The sequence below is a fragment of the Chiloscyllium plagiosum genome, chromosome 28, assembly GCF_004010195.1.
Source record: "Chiloscyllium plagiosum isolate BGI_BamShark_2017 chromosome 28, ASM401019v2, whole genome shotgun sequence".
Taxonomy (NCBI): domain Eukaryota; kingdom Metazoa; phylum Chordata; class Chondrichthyes; order Orectolobiformes; family Hemiscylliidae; genus Chiloscyllium; species Chiloscyllium plagiosum.
Window position 1 is genome coordinate 18,707,697 of NC_057737.1, and position 20,106 is coordinate 18,727,802.

Consider the following 20,106-nt stretch of genomic DNA (forward strand, 5'->3'; position numbering starts at 1 on the left):
TCGTGCATTCATATATAATATTTTTAATTTGTTACTCCCCTCACCCTTCCTATCAATCCCTATTTCACTTGACCTTACGGCATGATCCTTTTTTGAATTTTCTGCTCCATTGATTCCGTTGTCTTTCTTGACTTCTCTTGTTCTAACTTTCCCTTTAACTTCCTTCTTAAACTTCAAGTGTTTGTCCCCTCCCCCCTGCTATTTAGTTTAAACGCAGCTGTGTTGCAGTGGCAAACCTACCTGCCAGAATGCTGGGCGCCACCTATTAAGGTGCAACCCGTCCCTCTTGTATAATTTATCCTTACCGCTAAACATACCCCAGTGATCCAAGAATTTAAATCCTTGCTTCCTGCACCAGTTCCCCAGCCACACATTCAAGTCCATTATCTCCCTGTTCCTGTCCTCACCAGCCCGAGGAACTGGAAGGAAACCAGAGATAACCACTCTGGATGTCCTGCTTTTCAGCCTTCTTCTGAGGTCTCCGAAGTCCCGCTGTAGAATGTCCCCCCTCTTCTTCCCCACGTCATTTGTGCCGACATGCACCACCACGTCTGGCTCTTCACCTTCACCCTTGAGGATTTCCTGCACTCTGTCTGCGATGTCCTTAATTCTGGCACCAGGAAGGCAACACACCATCCTCAAATCCCGCCTATTGCCGGAGAAACCCCTTTCAGTCCCTCTCACTATGGAGTCCCCTATTACCATGGCTCTGTGTGATGTCTGACTCCTCGGCTCTGCCTCCACGCCAATTTCTGATTGTCAGACCTGACTGCCTCTCCGACTGGCAGTGACGTCCGTGTCTACGGTTTCCAAGAAATTCAACCTGTTCCTGACAGGTACTTCCCCCGGGGTCTCTTGAACTTATCTCATCTCTGCCTTTCTCATTGTCTTCTCCTTTCTACTCTCTTCTGGTATGCTCGGTGTAAAAACCTCGCTGAAAGTCCTGTCCAGAAAGATCTTGTTCTCTCAAATGAGCCTGAAGTCATCTAGTTCTTTCTTCACTCAGTCATATCAAACTGCCAGAAGTGTCAAAAGAGAAATTAAACTGAACACCTAGCACCAAATTAGGCTCTGGAAATGACACAGCAAAAAAAAACAATACTGTCAGCTGTACATTATCCTCCTTACCAATGTCTCAAGATTGACTCTAGGCACCATGAGGTCATTAGTAAGGAAATTTCCAGCTTGTTACGTCCACACCCTCAAATACCTCAACATCAGCTGTTGAACCAGTGCTTCTCCATGTTGAAAATGATCTCACAACTCAAAGCTCAGCATTCATGAGGCAATGTAGACTATCAGAATTGAAAAGTGTGGTGCTGGAAAAGCATAGCAGGTCAGACAGCATCCGAAGAACAGGAGAGTAGATGTTTTGGGCCTAAGCACTTCATCAGGAATGTGGGGGGTGGGGGGGTGCGAAGAGGCTAAGAGATAAATAGGAGGGTGAGGGTGGGCCTGGGAGAAAGTCAATAGGGGGATGCAGGTGCGGAGGGGTGATTGTGATAGATCTTTGGGGAGAGTAGAGTGGATAGGTGGGAAGGACGATGGTTGGGTGGGACAGTCAAGTGCGCAGTGCCAAGTTGGAGTGTTAGATGTGGGATGAGGTGGTGGGAGGGGAGATTTGGAAACTAGCTAAGTTGACATTGATGCTGTGCGGTTGAAGGGTCCCAAGGCAGAAGGAGGGGCGTTCTTCCTCCAGGTGACGTGGATTTGATGGTGGAGGGGGGCCAGGACTTGCATGTCCTTGCTAGAGTGGGAGGGGGAGTTGAAGTGTTCAGCCACAGGGTACTGGGGTTGTTGGGTGGGTATGGGCCACAGGGTGGTGGTGTTGTTGGGTGCATGTGAGCCATTAGCAGATTTTATCCCAACAAAATTTACAACCACATGGCCCAGGATATATCCTACTCTACTACTGACATCAAGCCAGAAGATTAAACCTGCTTCAAAGTAGAGCATGGGAGAATCTGTCAGCAGCAGCATTAGCCTCAATGAAAAAAAAAACTAAAGATCGATTGGAAACGAATTCCAATTAGCACTGTGGTAGTGCGCAGATGGAAGGTATTGCCAATGTGCAGAAAGGATTTAGTTTCCACATGAACACTCCTACAGCTACAGTGATGGGCAGATGTCTCAGCAGCAGGCAGATTGGCAAGGACGAGATCAAGAATGATTTTTCCATTTGTTGGTTCCTTCAACATCTGATATAGACCTAGCCTAGTAGCAATATCCTTTAGGACTTGGACTTTAATTAATAATGGTGCTGCCAAACATTGTTTGATGATGGATACTGAAGTCCTCAACCAAAGTACATTCTACAATTTTGCCACCCTCAGTGCTTCTTGCAATGAGTGTTCGTGATAGCCCTGATGATATGAGACCTCCTGGTGCCCAGAATCAATATTGAGATGTAGCTACAACACAGGACTACTTGTGTGCAAAACAACTTAAGCAGAAATGATAGACAAGGCTAAGCCGTTCCTCACTGAATAGATCAGATCTAAGCTCTGCAGTCTTGACACATTGAGGTCTGAAGGGGTAGTGGATAATTAAAGAGGAGGCTAAACATATATCCCAATCTTCAATAAGGGGTGAGCCCAAGATATTAGTGTAAAACATTAACTGAAGCATAGCAATAATCTTCAGCCAGAAGTGTTCAATGAATGATCCACCTTGGTCTCCTCCGGAAGTTCCCACCATCATAAATGCCAGTCTTCAGCTATAACAATTCACTCTAAAATTATATCAAGAAAGTGCTGAAGGCACCAGGTACTGCAAAGGATATGGGCCTTACAATATTTTGGCAACAGTATGGAAGACTCGTGCTCCACAACTCGCTGCCACTACAATTCTAAATTCATTTGCTAATGTAAAAAAATTGGCCAGTTATGTACTGTACACAAAAGCAGACAAATTTAACTTGGCCAAAATTACCACCCCATCACTCTGTACATGTTCATCAGTAAAGTGATGGAATGGGTCAACAACAGTGCTAACAAGCAGCACTTGCTTGGCAAAAGTTAGGTTGGGATTTGCCAGAACCACTCCCTCTTGATTACAGCCTTGAATCAAATGTGGACAAACAGCTGAAAGGAGGTCAGATAAAAATAATTGCCCTTGACATCAGGACCACAATTGACAAGGTGTTGCATAATGGATCCTTAGCAAAACTAGAGTCAATGGGAATGGGGGAAAAGTCTCTACTGGTTGGAGTCATACTACTACAAAGGAAGATGGCTGGATGTCAATCATCTCAGCTGTAGGACATCTTTGCAGGAGCTCCTCAGGGTGGTATCCTTGGCACAACCATCTTAAACTGCTTCATCAAATAACTTTCCTTCATTGTAAGATCAAAAATGAGGATGTTTGCTGATTGCGCAACGTTTTGCTGCATCTTGAAAAAACACCATCTTCTGCGAAGATGGCACTGGAGTAGGCTTCTGAGCCCAGACCTTGTCTGCTCTGTCTTCCTTTCTTCCATTTTTCTCTCATTTCTTTTCCCCTTTATTTCATTTTATTTACCTTTTGGTGAAGAGCTCGATTATGGCGGAGGCATCAGTGGCGATTAGTGGGACTAGCAGTCCGGATTTAAGTAAGCCCAGCAGCACGGACTCAAAGCGACACCCTTGGAGGTGAATTTGGGTTCCCAGTGACTTTGGCATTATCAAAGTGATCCTATTCATATCTGCTGTTGCAGAAGCGAGTTTGGGTTCCTGGCAGCATCTGTGTCCAGTGCAGATTCGTGGAGGCGGAGGCGGAGGCAATTTTAGGCCCAGTATGAGACCTGGCAGTATCAGCAGTAGCTGCATCGGAGAGGTGAACCTGAAACAGACTCTTGGTAGTGGCAGTGGTGGAGTTGAGTTTGGGTTTGTGCGGTACCCAGCAGCATCAATGGCATTTGCATTGGTGAGGTCCAGTGAGGACTCATAGTGGTGAGGGTGTCAGTGCAGGCAGGATGGCGCTGAAGAGTGGCAACTTTCATTCCAATAGTAGCGGTGTGGCACAGGGAACTTGTAACTGCCACCAGGCCCATGATAGAGCACTTAACAAGAAGGACTGTAAAAGTGGACACTTTTTTTCTTCATTTTTGCTGCCTTTATTCTCAATGTTTTGATTTTTTTTTTCTGTGTTTTAAGATTGCACTGGAGAGTGGAAATATACAACACTTTTCATTGCATCTTGTAACAAAATACACATGACAACAAATAAATCAAATCAATGGCAAGTAACATTTGTACCCCATACGTCAAAGCAACAACCTTCTCCAACAAAAGAGAATCTAATCATTATCCCCTGACATTCATGTGCATGGAGGATGTAAGAAACACGTGAACTGCAAGTTCCATTCCAAACCATTCACCATTCTGTGTTGAAAATACATCTCTGTTCCTTCAGTGTTGCTGGATCAAACTCCTGCCCTTATTAATGGTAGTGACCATACACTTGAAAGGTGTTGTGTAAGGGGTTATAGTGACTTTCTGCACTGCATCTTGTAGATGGAATACACTGCTGCTAGTGCATTGGAAGCGGAGGGAGTGAATATTTGTGTATGTGGTGCCAATCAAGTGAACTTCTTTGTTCTGGATGTTGTCAAGATTATTGAGTGCTGTTTGGGTTGCACTCATCCAGCCAAATGGAAAATGTTCCTTCACACTGCTAACTTGTATCTTGTAAGTGGTGGACAGGTTTTGGAGGAACCAGGATATGATTGACTCACTGCAAGATTCCTAGCCTCTGACCTTCACTTGTATTTAGTAGTTATATGGCCAGTCTAGTTTACTTGCTGGTCATTATTAACTCCCATGAAACTGATAGTGGGAATTTAGTGATGGTAATGCCATGAATGTCAGGCAGAAACACGTGAACTGCAAGTTCCATTCCAAACCATTCACCATTCTGTGTTGAAAATACATCTCTGTTCCTTCAGTGTTGCTGGATCAAACTCCTGGAATTCCATCCCTAATAGCACTGTGGGGTTATCTACATCAAATGGATTTCAGTGGTTCAAGAAGACAGCTTATCACCACCTTCTCAAGAACAATTAGGGATGGGCAATCAATGCTAGCTCAGCCAGCAAAGGCCACATCACATTAATTGGTTCCTAAACTTAATGAGACAAATATTTATATCAAAAAGATTTTACAGAAGAGACCATTCGGCCCATTGTAGCTGTGCTGCTCTTTCAGATGTGGTTTCCACTCCTCTCCTCTTCCTGACAGACTTACACTTTCCTTGTCATGTCTTTTGCAAATTACAATTGAATCTGCTTCTATCCCCTTTCAGATAGTGCATTCCAGTTCACAATGGCTTATTGTGTAAAAGAATTCTCCTAATTTATTCTCTGATTCTTTTGTTAATTATTTTCAATCTGTGACTTCAGAAAACTCCAACAGTACAATGTTAAGTTTAAAACTGAAAGCATCAGCCACCAGGGGGTGCTACAATTTTTTAATTTTATAGTAATCGGTATTCCTGACATTGCAATCAAGTTTTATTGTAATATGTTCTTCGATGTACAACGCATCACCTATTCTTGTGCAGTTTCAGTGCTAACTTTAAAAATGTTGCCAGCTGAATGAAGTGCAATTTCAAATTCTGAAATAGATTTTGCTGTGAAATATATTCAATCAACTATGTCTTATACAACCATCTTTTGTAAAAGCTAACAATAACTTTTGAAATAAAAGCATTGGAGTGTGAATTGAACTCTTCAATTTCCAGGAAATAAGTGAAAGAGTAGTCAGAATGCGGTGTCTTCATTTGCTGCTCTGATTTTACACTGTTTGTCTTGGCATTAGATGACGCTTTCATTGCACTCTGGCAATGAAACTAATTAATGAATTATTTAAATTCCATCAGTGTCCCTGAGGAAATTGGGTCCCTGATGTAATTCTAACTCATTTCTGTGTGGGTGGTAACTGCAAGCATCCTTGACTTCCATTCCCATAAGGAATTACCATTTGCTCCTCCTGATGGCTATCGACCAGAATATAAATTCCATTCTCTGGTCTCCAGCCTCAACTTTTCTGCAACCTAACTGTGTAAATAGTCTTTGTTTATATCAGCAATTGGATGTGATAGTCTGATTTTCATACTCCAAATTTATCCCAGCAAAAATTAGACCAGACATTTGTGGTAGATTTCAGGCAAACAGCAACAGCTTTCACTTATATACCTCCACTGACATAGCAAAATACTCCAAGATGCTTCATACGAGTCCCACCAAACAACATTTGACTCTAAACCACATTATATTTAGGGTAGGTGAGCAGAAACCACTCCAAAAAGGTGACTCAAGTGGAAAGAAAAGTCAAAAGGCACAGATGAGAAAGGAGGGAATTCTAAACCCTTAGCACCACAGTAGCTGAAGGCATGGTACTGATATTGAGGAATTAAAATCAAGATTTCGCATGAGGCTTGAACTGGAGCACTGCAGAGATCTTGGAGTGTTGTGCTATTGAGGATTACATCAGGGTGATGACTTGGAGAAATTTTAAAACAAGGATAAGAGTTTTAAAATTGAGGCATTGCTTAACTGTGAGCCAATGGAGATCAGCGATTGAGAGGTAATGGATGAAGGGAATTTGTTAAAAGATTAACAATAGAGCTTTGAAGAGCTAATGTGCATGGAGGATGTAAGATATTAGCAAAGTGTATATTAAAAATGTTAATAAAGGCCAGTGTGAGGATTTCAGCAGAAGATCAAAATTATGGAGGTCGAAATGGACAGTTTTAGTGATGGCATGGATGTGGGGTTGGCAACTTATCTCACCATTAAACGTTGGAATTTTGGGAAAGTTGGTTGGCATGGATGAGTTGGACTGAAGGGTCTGTTTCCATGCTGTATGACTATGATTCAATGACTCTAAGTCTGGTTCAACCTCAGACTGATCAGATAAAGGCCTAGAGTCAGTGATTAGGAACAGCATTGGGGTGGAGGGTAAAGATAAAGGCTTAAGTCTTTGCAACAATTAAGTGGAGCAAGTTTCTGTTTATCCACTACTGGATGTAGGGCAAAACAGTTTAATAATTTACACAGCATATGGGTTGAGAGAGGTGGTAGTGAAGTCGAAATGGTTGTCATTGGCATTCAAGTGGAAAGAGATTCCAGAAGTTCAGGCAATGAAATACAAAGATTTTGAATGTGAATTTGGAGAAACTAGTGAGGCCAGTGACAATACCATCGGGTGAGCAGGACATGAGGAGAGGTAAGATGTGGGTGCTGGAGATTTGAATAAGTTGAAGTTATAACCATAAAAGCTTATAGTGTAGCTAGGACCATTCAGTTTATCATGGCTATTCAAATTCTTTACAAAACCCATCCAAAACACAATGTTTCTGCTTCAACTTTCTCCTATAAATTTCTTCTAACTTCTCTTAGTGACAATTCTAATTTGATGACTTCTCAATAATGACTTCTTCACCAAAGAAATTTGTTCTTCCCCATTCATCCTATCAAGAATTTAGTTGAAAATGGGGAGTGACATGGTTTTCTACTGTACTTGTAAGTAGACTTACTTTAATAATCCAGGGAACATGGGTTCCAAACCTAACCTTTATCCAAAACTCTTTTAGGTTTGAAATTCAAAATTTTGAAGAAAAAGTACAGACTTTCATAAGATCGATTATAAAACTGGTGGACTTTGTTAAAATTCCACTGATATTTAATTTTTGGTGAAGGGACCCAGCATCATTATCTTGTATGATGTACATGAAACTCTAGTCACACACCAGTCTTCCACATATTTAGCAAATCCAGAAGTGGCTTAGCAAGCCATGTGGTTTCAGAGAAAGACAATAATGCCAGTGTCACATTATTTAGCAGGCTTTGTGATATGAGATTTCCAGTCCAGAGGGGCTGAATTCCAATTTCACTTCTCTTACTTTGCAACTGCCTGTACAATGGCAGCAGGGGCAGGTGCTGTTCGGTTGGGTGGGCTACCCACTGTCCCCATACTCCTCCATCTCAATCTCACCTTTTAGGTAGGAATGTGGGTTTCTAGGACTGTGGTATCTGTAAAACCAAGGCCAGTATTTCAATGCTCTCCTTTCAACTATAGAGCAAGATATCAACTAATTCAAAATACACACTGATTTCACAGAAAAATTGAGCCCAGGGCATTTCATTCCTGGCATTATTCTTGTGGTTCTATGTTGTACATTCTCTCTGCTTTTCTTTCAATAAAGAGGCAGCCAACAGCAGATGATACTTTAACTGCATCAGGTACCCCTTGTGTGGTCTTCTCTATTTAGGGAGACCAAACATAAAACTTAGGGAATGGTTCACCGAGCATCTCAGCTGGGCCCGCAGGGGCCAACCAGATCTCCCAGTCACTGCCCATTTTAATTTCCCTTTCTGACATGACCATCCTTGGCCTCCTCTATTGCCACAATGAACCAAACTGCAATTCTTCCGCCTGGGCAGCCTTCAGTCCAGAGGATTCAACATTGAATTTTCCAATTTCAAATAACCTCCCTTCCCAGCCTTCCCCCTTCCTTCCACTCCTCCCTGCCACCAACCGGATTCATTCCTACCATTGACCAAGCAGGTCATACCCTCTACCTGTCTTCACCTATCCCCATTTCACCACCTTGCACCCACCACCCCCTTTATCTGCAGCTCCCCCTACTGCAGTCTTGAGGAAGGGTTACACCTGAAACATTAACTTCTCCACCTCTTGATGTTGCCTGGCTTGCTGTGTTCTTCCAGCCTCCTGCCTGGATACTTTAACTGTGGCATAATCATTGATTTGTAACTAAAAGTGGAACAATGGAAGAATGGTTAAACAATGGCGAGAGACCTAGTAGGAAGATAATTATTGACATAAGGGTTATGGCTTAGTGCTTGCATTCCTGATGAATTATACCATCTCTATGATGCTTTACCCTCTCAGAGGAGCAAGAGATGAGGGTCAAAAATGTTTATTTACTATAAATTAAATGTAACTTTAAAAATACATTGCATGCATGCCTTTAGTTCTAAGGTTTGGAGAGTTGTCAGCAATAAATGCACAAGGCCATCTGAGGAATCTCAAGCATATTAGGGGCGGCACAGTGGTTAGCACTGTTGCCTCTCAGCACCAGAGACTCTGGGTTCAATTCCCACCTCAGGCAACTGTGTGGAGTTTGCACATTCTCCCCGTGTCTGCGTGAGTTTCCTCCCACAGTCCAAAAATGTGTGCTTGCTAGGTGAATTGGCCATGCTAAATTGCCTGTAGTGTTAGGTAAAGGGGTTAATGTAGGGGAATGGGTCTGGGTGGGTTGTGCTTCGGAATGTCGGTGTGGGCTTGTTGGGCCAAAGGGCCTGTTTCCACATTGTGAGTAATCTAGTATAATTATGGGAATTTGAACCATTAATGAGAAGTCACCTGGTTCTGAAAAAAAACATATCACTTAAACTGAATAGAATAGAATCTGGATATGAAAATATTAAATAGTAAGCATTGAAGGAATATTTAAAACATTCTAATGAAAATATTGCCCAGGACACACTAACAAGGTGTGGCTTTATGAGTATGCAACTTTCTTATTTATTGCTGTGTGACAACCCAATTTCACAACTATAGTGAAATAAAAATCTAAGTCATTCACACAATGAGTTGTGCTAAACAGTGGTTAGATTTGTGTTCATATCCATGATTCCACACACAATAAGCTCATAATCAAGGCTTTTTTCATCGACAAGAATGCAGCATATATGTTTACCATACAATAACGATGAGAAATGTCAGAGGATAAGTCATTCTGTGCTGTTGGTGACTGGCTCAAAAACAAAACTTGGAGCAGCTGGTATCTCAGCTGGAAATACTGAGGGTAAAATAAAGTAGGATCTTATTTTATTTTTCTCCATTCACTGTTATGAAACAAATACATTAACAATACAAATCACTGTACACAATTTAGACTGTCCAGTTAAGTCTTTTGAACAACAAACTTGGCCCAGCTATTGCACATTCAAATCCATATCTTGGATTCTGCACACTATTCCTCTGACTTGTCCTCGCTTCAATTGCAACATGTAATCTTTTCTTCCGGTTGGTCATGTACCTGAAATTCCAGGTGACTAACTCTTCCTGCTTACGACTATTCTAAAATTGGGTAATAAGGAGTTCTGTGGTAGCTTAGATTATCTTGTTTTTTTTGGTATGTGTTGTCTTTTCTACGAACCCGCTTCGAGATAGACTTTGCAACATTCCGAGAATGTCTTTCGGAATTAAAGATTACATCCCTAGATGCTACTGCGTGCAGCTCAGAGAAACAGCTGCAGGAATTTTTTTAAAAAGCTTTTTTCCACTTGATTTGAACACTTTCATTTATTACAAACCCACTGCATGTCATTTTTAAAAATGGCATGACAGATGGAGATGGGAATCGTCCAGGAGTTTGTCGCCCCCCCCCATCCCCCTACCATCCCCCTTTCTGATAGCTATTTCAGTACAATTCAGTACACATATCTGTCGTGGGAGAAGGGGGAATGAAATAACATGAAATCCCATTTCAATGCGAAATCTCCTGCACAATTTGGTCTCGTTGCATTGCGTTCGTACCAAACATATCGTATAGCTTTGGCATAATTTAGAACGAGAAGAACCTGCTGAAAACACTAGCGCAAAACAAGTCTAAATATAAAGGAAATTGACCCAGATTTTAGTCAACATTTCACAGCTTATCTCTGAAACCCTTGCCAGATATTACTCAATAGTGGAATCCCTCGTGTTACTGGAAGGATGCCAATAACTTTAAGCCAGGCTGTGCCAGGCTGGTCTTGGAATGCATTTTCTCTGTATTGAGTTCTGTCTCAACCACACACCAATCCTGGAAGGAGTCCATTGCCATTTGGGGAGTGAGAGTTTTTAAGTCAGGGTGGAAAACAACCATCTCTATTTACCTCAAAAACCGCTTGGCGTTTTTGATTTGACGGGGCATTTTTTTTTGAGAAGTATTTACTCTGTTGATAGATCTGCTTGCATTACTAATCAATTCTTTCTACCTCTATCCATCTCAAACAAGCTCTATATCTTTAATCATCTCGAGCTCTCTCTATCTGCCCATCTTTCTCTGTCTCGACAATCCCTATTTCCCACACTTCGCTCGCTGCTGAATCTTTTTTTTAACCGACGATTGAAAAATTTCTGAAATTCCTGTTTCGGTTTCTTCCCTAAAATCAAAATCTCACGTTTCTGTTGAGTTCGGGCAAGGCTGAAAGCGTCGGTTGAGTCGGATGAACATTGGAACCGATCCCCGCCGACAGGAGAGAGGGGGGAGGGGGTCCGAGCGGCGCGTGCCTCCAGCAGCTGCGTAGTGACGGCATATCGGCGCCTAGGGCGCGCGCACGCAGCGCCATCTTAACCGTCTCGGAGGCGCGCGGCGAGTGGGGGCTCGAGCGAGAGGGAGGCTCGCGCTGTCAACGGCTGCGGAGCGGCGACACCCGCAAGTAATGCACGCTCCTGCTCTCCTCGGTGAGTCTCTGCTGCCTATTGCTTTCATTCAGCGTCCTTCACCCACCCTTACCTGCTGCTGTTTTGTTATCCCCGGGGGGGGGGGTGGTTTAAGTCCGAGTGTGGCCGGCCCATCAGGAACACATTCCTGAGTGTTATGCGGGGCTTTTCTTTTGCATGTTGGTTTTTTTTGTATGTATGTATGTCTGGATGGAAGGAAGGAAGGAGGGAGGGAGGGCTGCGTTTTCAGGAAGCGAATTGCCAAACGTTTCCAGGATGATCCACCAAAATCAAGGGATTGGGGGGCAAGGTACTGCTACAAGGTGAGATCTCCGTGGGTAATTGAAAGCCGCCTGGTTCGACAGATTTGACAGAGAATTCTTTTTGTTGTATTCATTTTTTTCCCATTGTTTGCGGAGCGTGCCTGTTTTGTTACTGATTTCGATTATAGGCCAAGCTCACTTCTGTACCTACAGCTTTTTCATCTGGGAATGGGGATTTCACAAGGTAAAATGTACAAGGCGGACTTAACCTTTAAAGGCACAATACAGTGCATAGCGATTTAAATCAAAACGCCAAAACTAAAAGTTACTGTAACAATTCGTGACAGGTTTGATCTATTGATGATATATTTATATTCAAGCAATGCCAAGGTCCCCTTTTAAAATCAGAAATCACAAAAAATTGCAATTTGACTTTATCATCTCCAAAGAGTTGTCTCCCTTTGCCTGAGAATACCCGTTGCAGACCTGAAGAGAAACATTGGCAACTATGGATTCGCTCCTTCAATTTATTTACAATTTGTTTAATAATTTTTCTCTGTATGTATTTGATAAATACTAGTTAAATCGATTTTCTCTATTAGTAAAAAAAAGTTCTTTGTTTTGCCAGAAATTGAGAATTATTATTGTTTTGAATTTATTTATAGTAAACATAGCTGCAATAACTGTTAACTTGTTTAAAAAAAATGTTAATCCTGCATAATGGGTTTCTGTTCACAGTAAAGTTTGTGTGTTGATGTAAAGCACTGTCTAATAATGCTCAAATCACTGAGATAGCATTGCTGTCAGTTGCAACAAGATCTATGGTAACAAAATAATTTGATATTCAGTTACATACTTTGGTACTGTTTACTTAAGAAACATTGTCAGCAGTTATAAATACTACAACTATAATAGTTTTGTGATTCAAGTTTCTTATTTATACAACCATTGCAATGCAATTCTGTAGTTTTCATCGCAGCAAAATTTGCTAATACACACTTGGTTTTTTTTTTAACTTTGCTCTTAAAGATGAGCATATATTTGTCATTGTAATCACCTAACAAAGGAGAAATAATTTTCATTTAAGTTTTAAATCTGGTACAAATGTGTATACTGTATTTTTATGTTGATAACTTTTACCTATTATCTCATGGAATATTTCACTTGTGCACTAATTTTGAATAAAAGTGATGTTTTCCTTTATAGGACATCACTCAAATTTGTGAATAGGTGCAAAACTTGCCTTTGCTGATTTTACATGACATTAGCAACATAACACTTCACAAAGTAGCTTTTTGTTGAGCAAGAGATCTAAATACATATTTATGTCTGTAATACAAGATTTAGGATTTCTCAGTGCTCCCTTTTCAGGTATTAAAATATTGCAGTGTAGTGCAATGACAAAACTTATACCTTTTATTGTCACCTTTTCTTTTAGAAATAAAGTTGTACTGATGCAGCACATTGTACAAATATTATTGCATTACAAATAATGAGATACTCTGATTTTAACACAGATTCTGTGCACGACTTGTGGAGAAAAGGGACAAGTTATCTTTGGTTTACATGCAGTTGGTTTTAACTAGCTGAATCAAGGTTGATTTTGAAGAAGCACATGATCAAGTCAATCAGTGTGCATTGCCTGCGAGTGTTAAGTTTTTAAACAAAACTTGAATTTTGAAAGAGCTACAACAAAAACTTGGAGAATATTGTAAGGATCACAGAAGCTTTCACAATTTAAAATGGAATATAGCATAACGTAGTTTAAAATTAAGGATGTATATATCTTTCAAATATCCAAATTGGCAGTAAAACTGCTCAACTTAATTCTGTAGCCTATTTAATGTGAACATGAATTAGCAGGGTGAAATTTGCTGCCTTTCAGAAACAGTATAAATATTTTTTAGATGCGGTCATGTTAGTAGTATTTTGTTCCAATCTTTTTAACACTTGGTTTCATTTGGCATACATTTTAAATAAGAATATAAAACCATGGCTTTAATCTTAGTATTAATAACTTAAAACTTTGATTTCACAATAAGAAAAGAACCTTTAGAATGAAGTCAAGACCAAGCTGTGGTCACCAGTTGTCAGTTTTGTCTATGCACAACTTTTGTGAAGATCCACTGAGAGTGAGAAAATTAAATATTTATTTTGTTCCAAATTATGTTTTTAAAACATACATTACCATTAATATACTTTTTTTATTTAGATTAGATTCCCTACAGTGTGGAACCAGGCCCTTCAGCCCAACCAGTCCACACCGACCCTCCGAAGAGTAACCCACCCAGACCCATTTCCCTCTGATTAATGCACCTAATACTATGGGCAATTTAGCATGGCCAGTTCACCTGGCCTGCACATCTGTGGACTGCGGGAGGAAACCGGAACACCGGAGGAAACCCACGCAGACATGGGGAGAATATGCAGACTCCACACAGTCACCCGAGACAAGAATCTAACCTGGGTTCCTGGCCCTGTGAGGCAGCAGTACTAACCACTGAGTCACCGTGCTACCCCATTAAATAGTCTGTTCTTGGACTATTTTATTCGATTTTTCAACCTGCTATGACTAAACAGTCAAAACCAAAAAAAGTATCTGTAAGCAAGTTACCTTACTGTCGTTTATTGGGGAAAATGTTAGCATCTGTTATCAAAGATGCAGTAGCAGACAAATGCGTAGTATGATCAAGCAAAGTCAGGTGGCTTCATGGAGGGAAAATCAAGCCTGAAAAATTTAGAATTCTGAAGTGGTTGATGTAATATGTTTGGATTTTCAGATAGCTACCTTTTAGGCTTCTTTACAAGATAAGAGGCTATGTTGTTGAAAGTAGTATATTAGCATGGATAGAAGATTGGCTAACTAATACAAGGCAGGGTTGGGATAAGGGGTGATTTTCAGGCTGGCAACCTGTCGTTAATAGTGCATCAATGCTGAAGCCATAGTTACTTACAACATATATTAATGATTTGGATGAGGAAAGCCAGTATACTATAGTCAAGTTTGTGGATGACACAAAAATAAGGCAAGTGGTGAGGACGACTCCAAAAGTCTGCAGAGGAATGTGGACAGGTTAAGTGAATGGGCAAAAAACTAGGCTGTTCAATGTGAGGTTTTGCGTTTTGGCAGAAAGAATAGAGGAGCTGGATATTATTTGAATGGAGAAAGATTGTCAAAAGTTACAGAACAGAGATATTGGGGTGTTCTCATCCATGAAATAACAGACAAGCCAAATGGAATATTTGCTTTAATTTCAAAGAGATTATTACTTAAAAGTAGGGAAATTTTGTTAAAACTGTACATGGCATGAGTCAGACTGCAGCTGGGATACTGTAAATGGCTTTGGGCCTCCTTATCCAAAGAAAGATACATTGGCATAGGATGCAATCCAAACAAGATTTTATTGTTTGATAGCAGGTATGGAGGGACTGTCTGATAAGGAGAGGTTGAGGAGATACTGCCTGTATTTGTTGGAACAAGACAGAGCAGATGTGTCCTTGTTGAAACATACAAGATTCTTAGAGGACTTGACAAGTTAGGTGTGGAAAGACTGTTTCCCTTGTGGGAAAGAGATTTTCTAACTGACTTACTCCAGAACAAATTCAGTGCCCAAACCCAGAATTGAACCAAGGACCATTAGATCTTCAGTTTAACACTTTCACAGCTGAGCTATTTCAGAGAGTCAGAGGGCATAATCACAGAACATATTCCTATTTAAGACAGAGTTGAGGAGGAATTTCTTCTGATGGTTGTGAATCTGTGGGTTTTTTTTTTAACCACAGAGTACTATTGAGGCTGGGCCATAATGTCAAGCAGCATGAAAACAGACACTTCAAACCAACTTGTCTGTGCTGACCAGATATCCTAAATTGATCTAGTCCCATTTGCCAGCATTTGGCCTATATCCCTCTAAATCCTTCCTATTCATGTACCCACCCAGATTACTTTTAAATGTTGTAATTGTACCCATTTCCATCATTTCCTCTGGCAGTGTGTTCATACAAGCACCACCCTCTGGGTAAAATAGTTGCCCCTCAGGTGCCTCTTATTTTAACTCTTTGCCGTTTAGTTTTTGGAGTCCCCTACCCATGGGAAAAAGACTTTGGTTGTTTTCCTTATTCATGCCCCTCATGATTTTATAATCTCTATAAGGTCATCTCTCATTCTCCGATGCTCCAGAGGCAAAAAAAAAGCCCAGCCTTTTCAGCCTCTCCCTATAGCTCAAAGCCTCATCCTGACAACGTTCTTTATAAATCTTTTCGGAAACCTTTCATGTTTAACAACCTCTTTCCTATTGCAGGAAGACCAGAATTGAATACAGTATTCTAAAAGTTGCCTCATCAATGTCCTGTACAGCTGCAACATGACATCCCAATGCACTGACCAATGAAGACAAGTGTGTCAAAAGCCACCTTTACCACCCTGTCTACCTGTGACTTCACTTTCAAGGAACTATGCACCTGCATCTCAAGGTCTTTGTTTGGCAACCCTCCAGGACCCTACCACTAACTCTGTTCATGGCTGAGACGGAAAGATATTTTTAATCAGTAAGAGAATTGGGGAGAAAGTAGGAAAATGAAGTTGAACATTATCAATCAGCCATGATCTAATTGAATAGTAGAGCACACTTGACAGACTGAATGTCCTACTTCTGTTCCTATATCTTATAATCTTATTACCCAACTGCTGAACATAATGAATTTACTTGCAATGGTGATTTCTGCTGTTTGAATGAACTTAGTGTATAGAAGTTATGTAAAGTCATAGAGATGTACAGCATGGAAACAGACCCTTCGGTCCAACCTGTCCATGCTGACCAGGTATCCAACCCAATTTAGTCCCACCTGCCAGCACCTGGCCCATATCCCTCCAAACCCTTCCTATTCATATACCCATCCAGATACCTTTTTAAATGTTGCAATTCTATCAGCCTCCACCACTTCCTCTGGCAGCTCATTCCATACATGTATCACCCTCTGTGTGGAAAAAGTTGCCCCTTAGGTCTTTTTTATATCTTTCCCCTCTAACCCTAAACCTATGACCTCTAGTTCTGGACTCCCCGACCCCAGGGAAAAGACTTTGCCTATTTATCCTATCCATGCCCCTCATAATTTTGTAAACTTCTATAAGCTCACCCTTCCACCTCAGACACTCCAGGGAAAACACCCCCAGCCAGTTTAGCCTCTCTCTATAGCTCAAATCCTCCAACCCTGACAATATTCTTAGTAAATCCTTTCTGAACCCTTTCAAGTTTCACAACATCTTTCCAATAGGAAGGAGACCAGAATTGTACTTTGTAAAATTTTATATCTCAGAAAATAGGAGATGAGGAGGTGAATTTTCAACTAATATTAGAACATTGAGATTCAGTGCATTGACTGTGGGAGCAGCTCAGTGCAGTAGACTGATTTCTTTTGTATTGAATCTTATTTTGTTCTGATCTCTGAGACAGAAGACATTTACAAAAGATTCAAACTTTGAATTAGTGGATGAAAGGAATTAGTGGACCTGACAAGATATCATGTTTTAAAACCATTTACTGTATAAATGAGTAATACCTGGATCAGGTGGACTATAGCTTTCAAGAAGGCAGCTTACCATCACTTCTCAAGGGCAACTAGGGACAGGCAATGAATGTTGGTCAGTCAGTGACACCCACATCCCATAAATGAATTTTAAAAAATAGGCTTTAAACTACAGAGAGGATCACTTCCGTCTTAAATGCTAAGAGATGTTTCATGCTTTACGAAATTAGTTTTGATAGTGAACAGTCTATTGTTGTTTTGTGCTTCCAGTGGATTCATTGAGTACGTTTTTGTATCGATCTCCAGGTTTTCTATTCCGTTGTCAAAGAACTTAAGTTCGCCACCAGCTGTAAAGCATATTATGATCAGTCTTTCTCTTGTCCATGTGCTTCTTAGGCTAAAGACAATTTTCCTCTGTATCCGACTGTGGTATCCTGCACAACTAAAACAGCCTTTTTTGAGGCTGGACTATTACTGTTCGTTTTTTAAAACAAGCAGCTGTACTTGGGTTTAACTGAGAAAGTTAGGGCTAATATAAAAGCTCGAAAGTAACATAAAGGAAGTAAGATTAAGATTAAAGTTTCAAAAAAATAAAAGGCAAGAACCTTATATTCTAGCTGGAATATTTGAAGGAAAATAAGTTCCTGAACATAATTAGCATTCTTTATAAAGTTAAAAATCACACAACACCAGGTTATAGTCCAACAGGTTTAATTTAGTGTAATGTAACTGAAATTATACTTTGAAAAATTGATTGATTGTCTGTTAAGCCTTTCATCTGTTAGAATACAGTGATAATTTCACTGTATTCTAACAGATAAAAGGCTTAACAGACAATCAATTTTTCAAAGTATAATTTCAGTTACGTCACACTGTAAATTTTTGCTATAAATTCTGTGTGTTAGGATTGAGCCCTCCACTATCACCTGATGAAGGAGCGTTACTCTGAAAGCTAGTGTGCTTCCAATTAAACCTGTTGGACTATAACCTGGTGTTGTGATTTTTAACTTTGTACACCCCAGTCCAATACCGGCATCTCCAAATCAGTATTCTTTATTGGCAGAGAAAGGAAAGTCAACCTGAACGGGGAGACAGAGTATGGAGCAATAAGGATAGAAACAAAAGGCAGAAAGGTAAGAAGCAAAAGTGGAAAGCAAAAAAATCGAGTGCAAAAAACATATGGGGCCATAATGCAAAATAAAGCTAAAATGACTAACAAGTTTACAAAGCCAAGTTGTAAAGGCTTTGTGTATAAACGTGTGGAGTGTTTGTAATAAGGTCGATAAATTAGCGCAAATACATATACAGTTTGGTTTTGCTGTAACACGTGTTTCTTCAACGTGAATTGGCTTTAAAACCATCAAAGAGTTTAGACTACTATTTGTGGAAGGTAAACTTTCCTTACCTGTATTAGATTAGATTCCCTACAGTGTGGAAACAGGCCCTTTGGCCCAACAAGTCCACACCGACCCTCCAAAGAGTAACCACCCAAACCCATTTCACACCTAACACTATGGACAATTTAGCTTGGCCAATTCACCTGACCTGCACATCTTTGGACTGTGGGAGGAAACCGGAGCACCTGGAGGAAATCCACGCAGACACTGGGAGGATGTGCAAACTCCATACAGTCGCCCGAGGCTGGAATAGAGTCTGGGATCCTGGTGCTGTGAGGCAGCAGTGCTAACCATTGCCCATAATGTGATTCCAGCCCCATTATTTTAATAGGGGTAAGAAACACAATGGATCAGAAAATGTTGCTGGGGTTTGTTTATAGTCCCCGAAGTAGTAGTTGAGGTGTAGGCAAGGCATTAAATCAGAGTTGTGTGCAGTAAGGGTACATCCGTAATCGTGAGTGACTTAAATTTACATTTAAATTGGACAAACTGAGCTATAACTGGCAATGTGGAGGAGGAATTTCTGGAGTGCATATGTGATACTTTTTTAACAGTGATCATAATATGACATTCATTGAGATGGAGAGTGAAGTAGCCAAATCTGAAACTAGGGTCCTGAATCAAAATAAAGGGAACTATGAGGGTATGAGGCATGAGTTGACCAGCATGGATTGGGGAATCTCACTAAAGTGGTTGATGGAAGTGTTATGGCCCAGACCAATCACTCTCAAAATATTTTAAGAAGGTAGCCGAGACTCTAACTTTTTTTCTTATTTTAAGGTAGATGTGAAGTGCGTGTTCCAGATGTGATGTCACTGATCAGACTACTCAATGTTAAGCAAAACACAATTAATTTAAACATTATAGTCAAAATACAAACAAAAGAAAGATGAATTTGGAATAACTTAACCATTGACAAACTTAACTGAATAATAAATATAGTACCCATTTCTAATTAACAGTTCCAGCGTAATAACGTACCATAAACACATTCCTTGACAAAAAGATAAATTCAGATGTGGATTCTTACATGCATTTCTCCAGTCCAGGGGGAAACAACATCAAGAGGGATTTCAGAGAAAGTAACAGCTAGGAATCATTTGCTGAAGCTTCCACCTCTTCTGGGACCCCAAACAGCGTCTGACTGCTAAAGCTTAAAAAAAAGTAGAAAGTCTGGTCTGTGACAGCTAACCACACCCCATCCATTATTACAACTGTTTTAGAAAAAAAAACTAAAAACCTCCTAAATTATTTACAAAAGCCATTTTATGGAGCCAGTTCATCCCCTCTACCTTTACAACCTCTCTTCAACAAAACCCAGGGCAAAATAAGCTTTTTAAAGTGACAGCATTGTCTCATTAGATAGGCAACCTTGCACATGAATTACAACAATTATTCATTCCTGTCTGGCATGAAAATAACAGAGGAAAGGTAGCTCAATCATGGCCCACAAAAGACATTAGGGATATTATAGATTCAAAGAAG

The 20,106-nt window shown here is 40.5% G+C and overlaps 1 protein-coding gene and 1 long non-coding RNA gene across 18 annotated transcripts in view; one reads left to right on the forward strand and one right to left on the reverse strand.

Moving 5' to 3' along the window:
- Positions 1-11,258, reverse strand: part of LOC122564014 — a 23,194-nt gene extending 11,936 nt beyond the window's left edge. For 2 of the 3 annotated variants that reach the window (XR_006315793.1, XR_006315795.1), the window contains exon 1: positions 11,174-11,258. This is a non-coding gene — a long non-coding RNA (uncharacterized LOC122564014). The remainder of the gene's footprint in view (positions 1-11,173) is intronic. The other variant, XR_006315794.1, reaches the window with a different exon arrangement.
- Positions 11,259-11,351: 93 nt separating this feature from the next.
- myo18ab (myosin XVIIIAb) overlaps positions 11,352-20,106 on the forward strand; it is a 298,076-nt gene continuing 289,321 nt past the window's right edge. For 13 of the 15 annotated variants that reach the window (XM_043718450.1, XM_043718434.1, XM_043718438.1 and 10 more), the window contains exon 1: positions 11,352-11,456. The gene's annotated coding sequence lies outside the window, so the exon portion shown is untranslated. Of the gene's footprint in view, positions 11,457-11,670; positions 11,759-16,099; positions 16,247-20,106 lie in introns of those variants that run through there. The other 2 variants (XM_043718435.1, XM_043718436.1) reach the window with 2 other exon arrangements.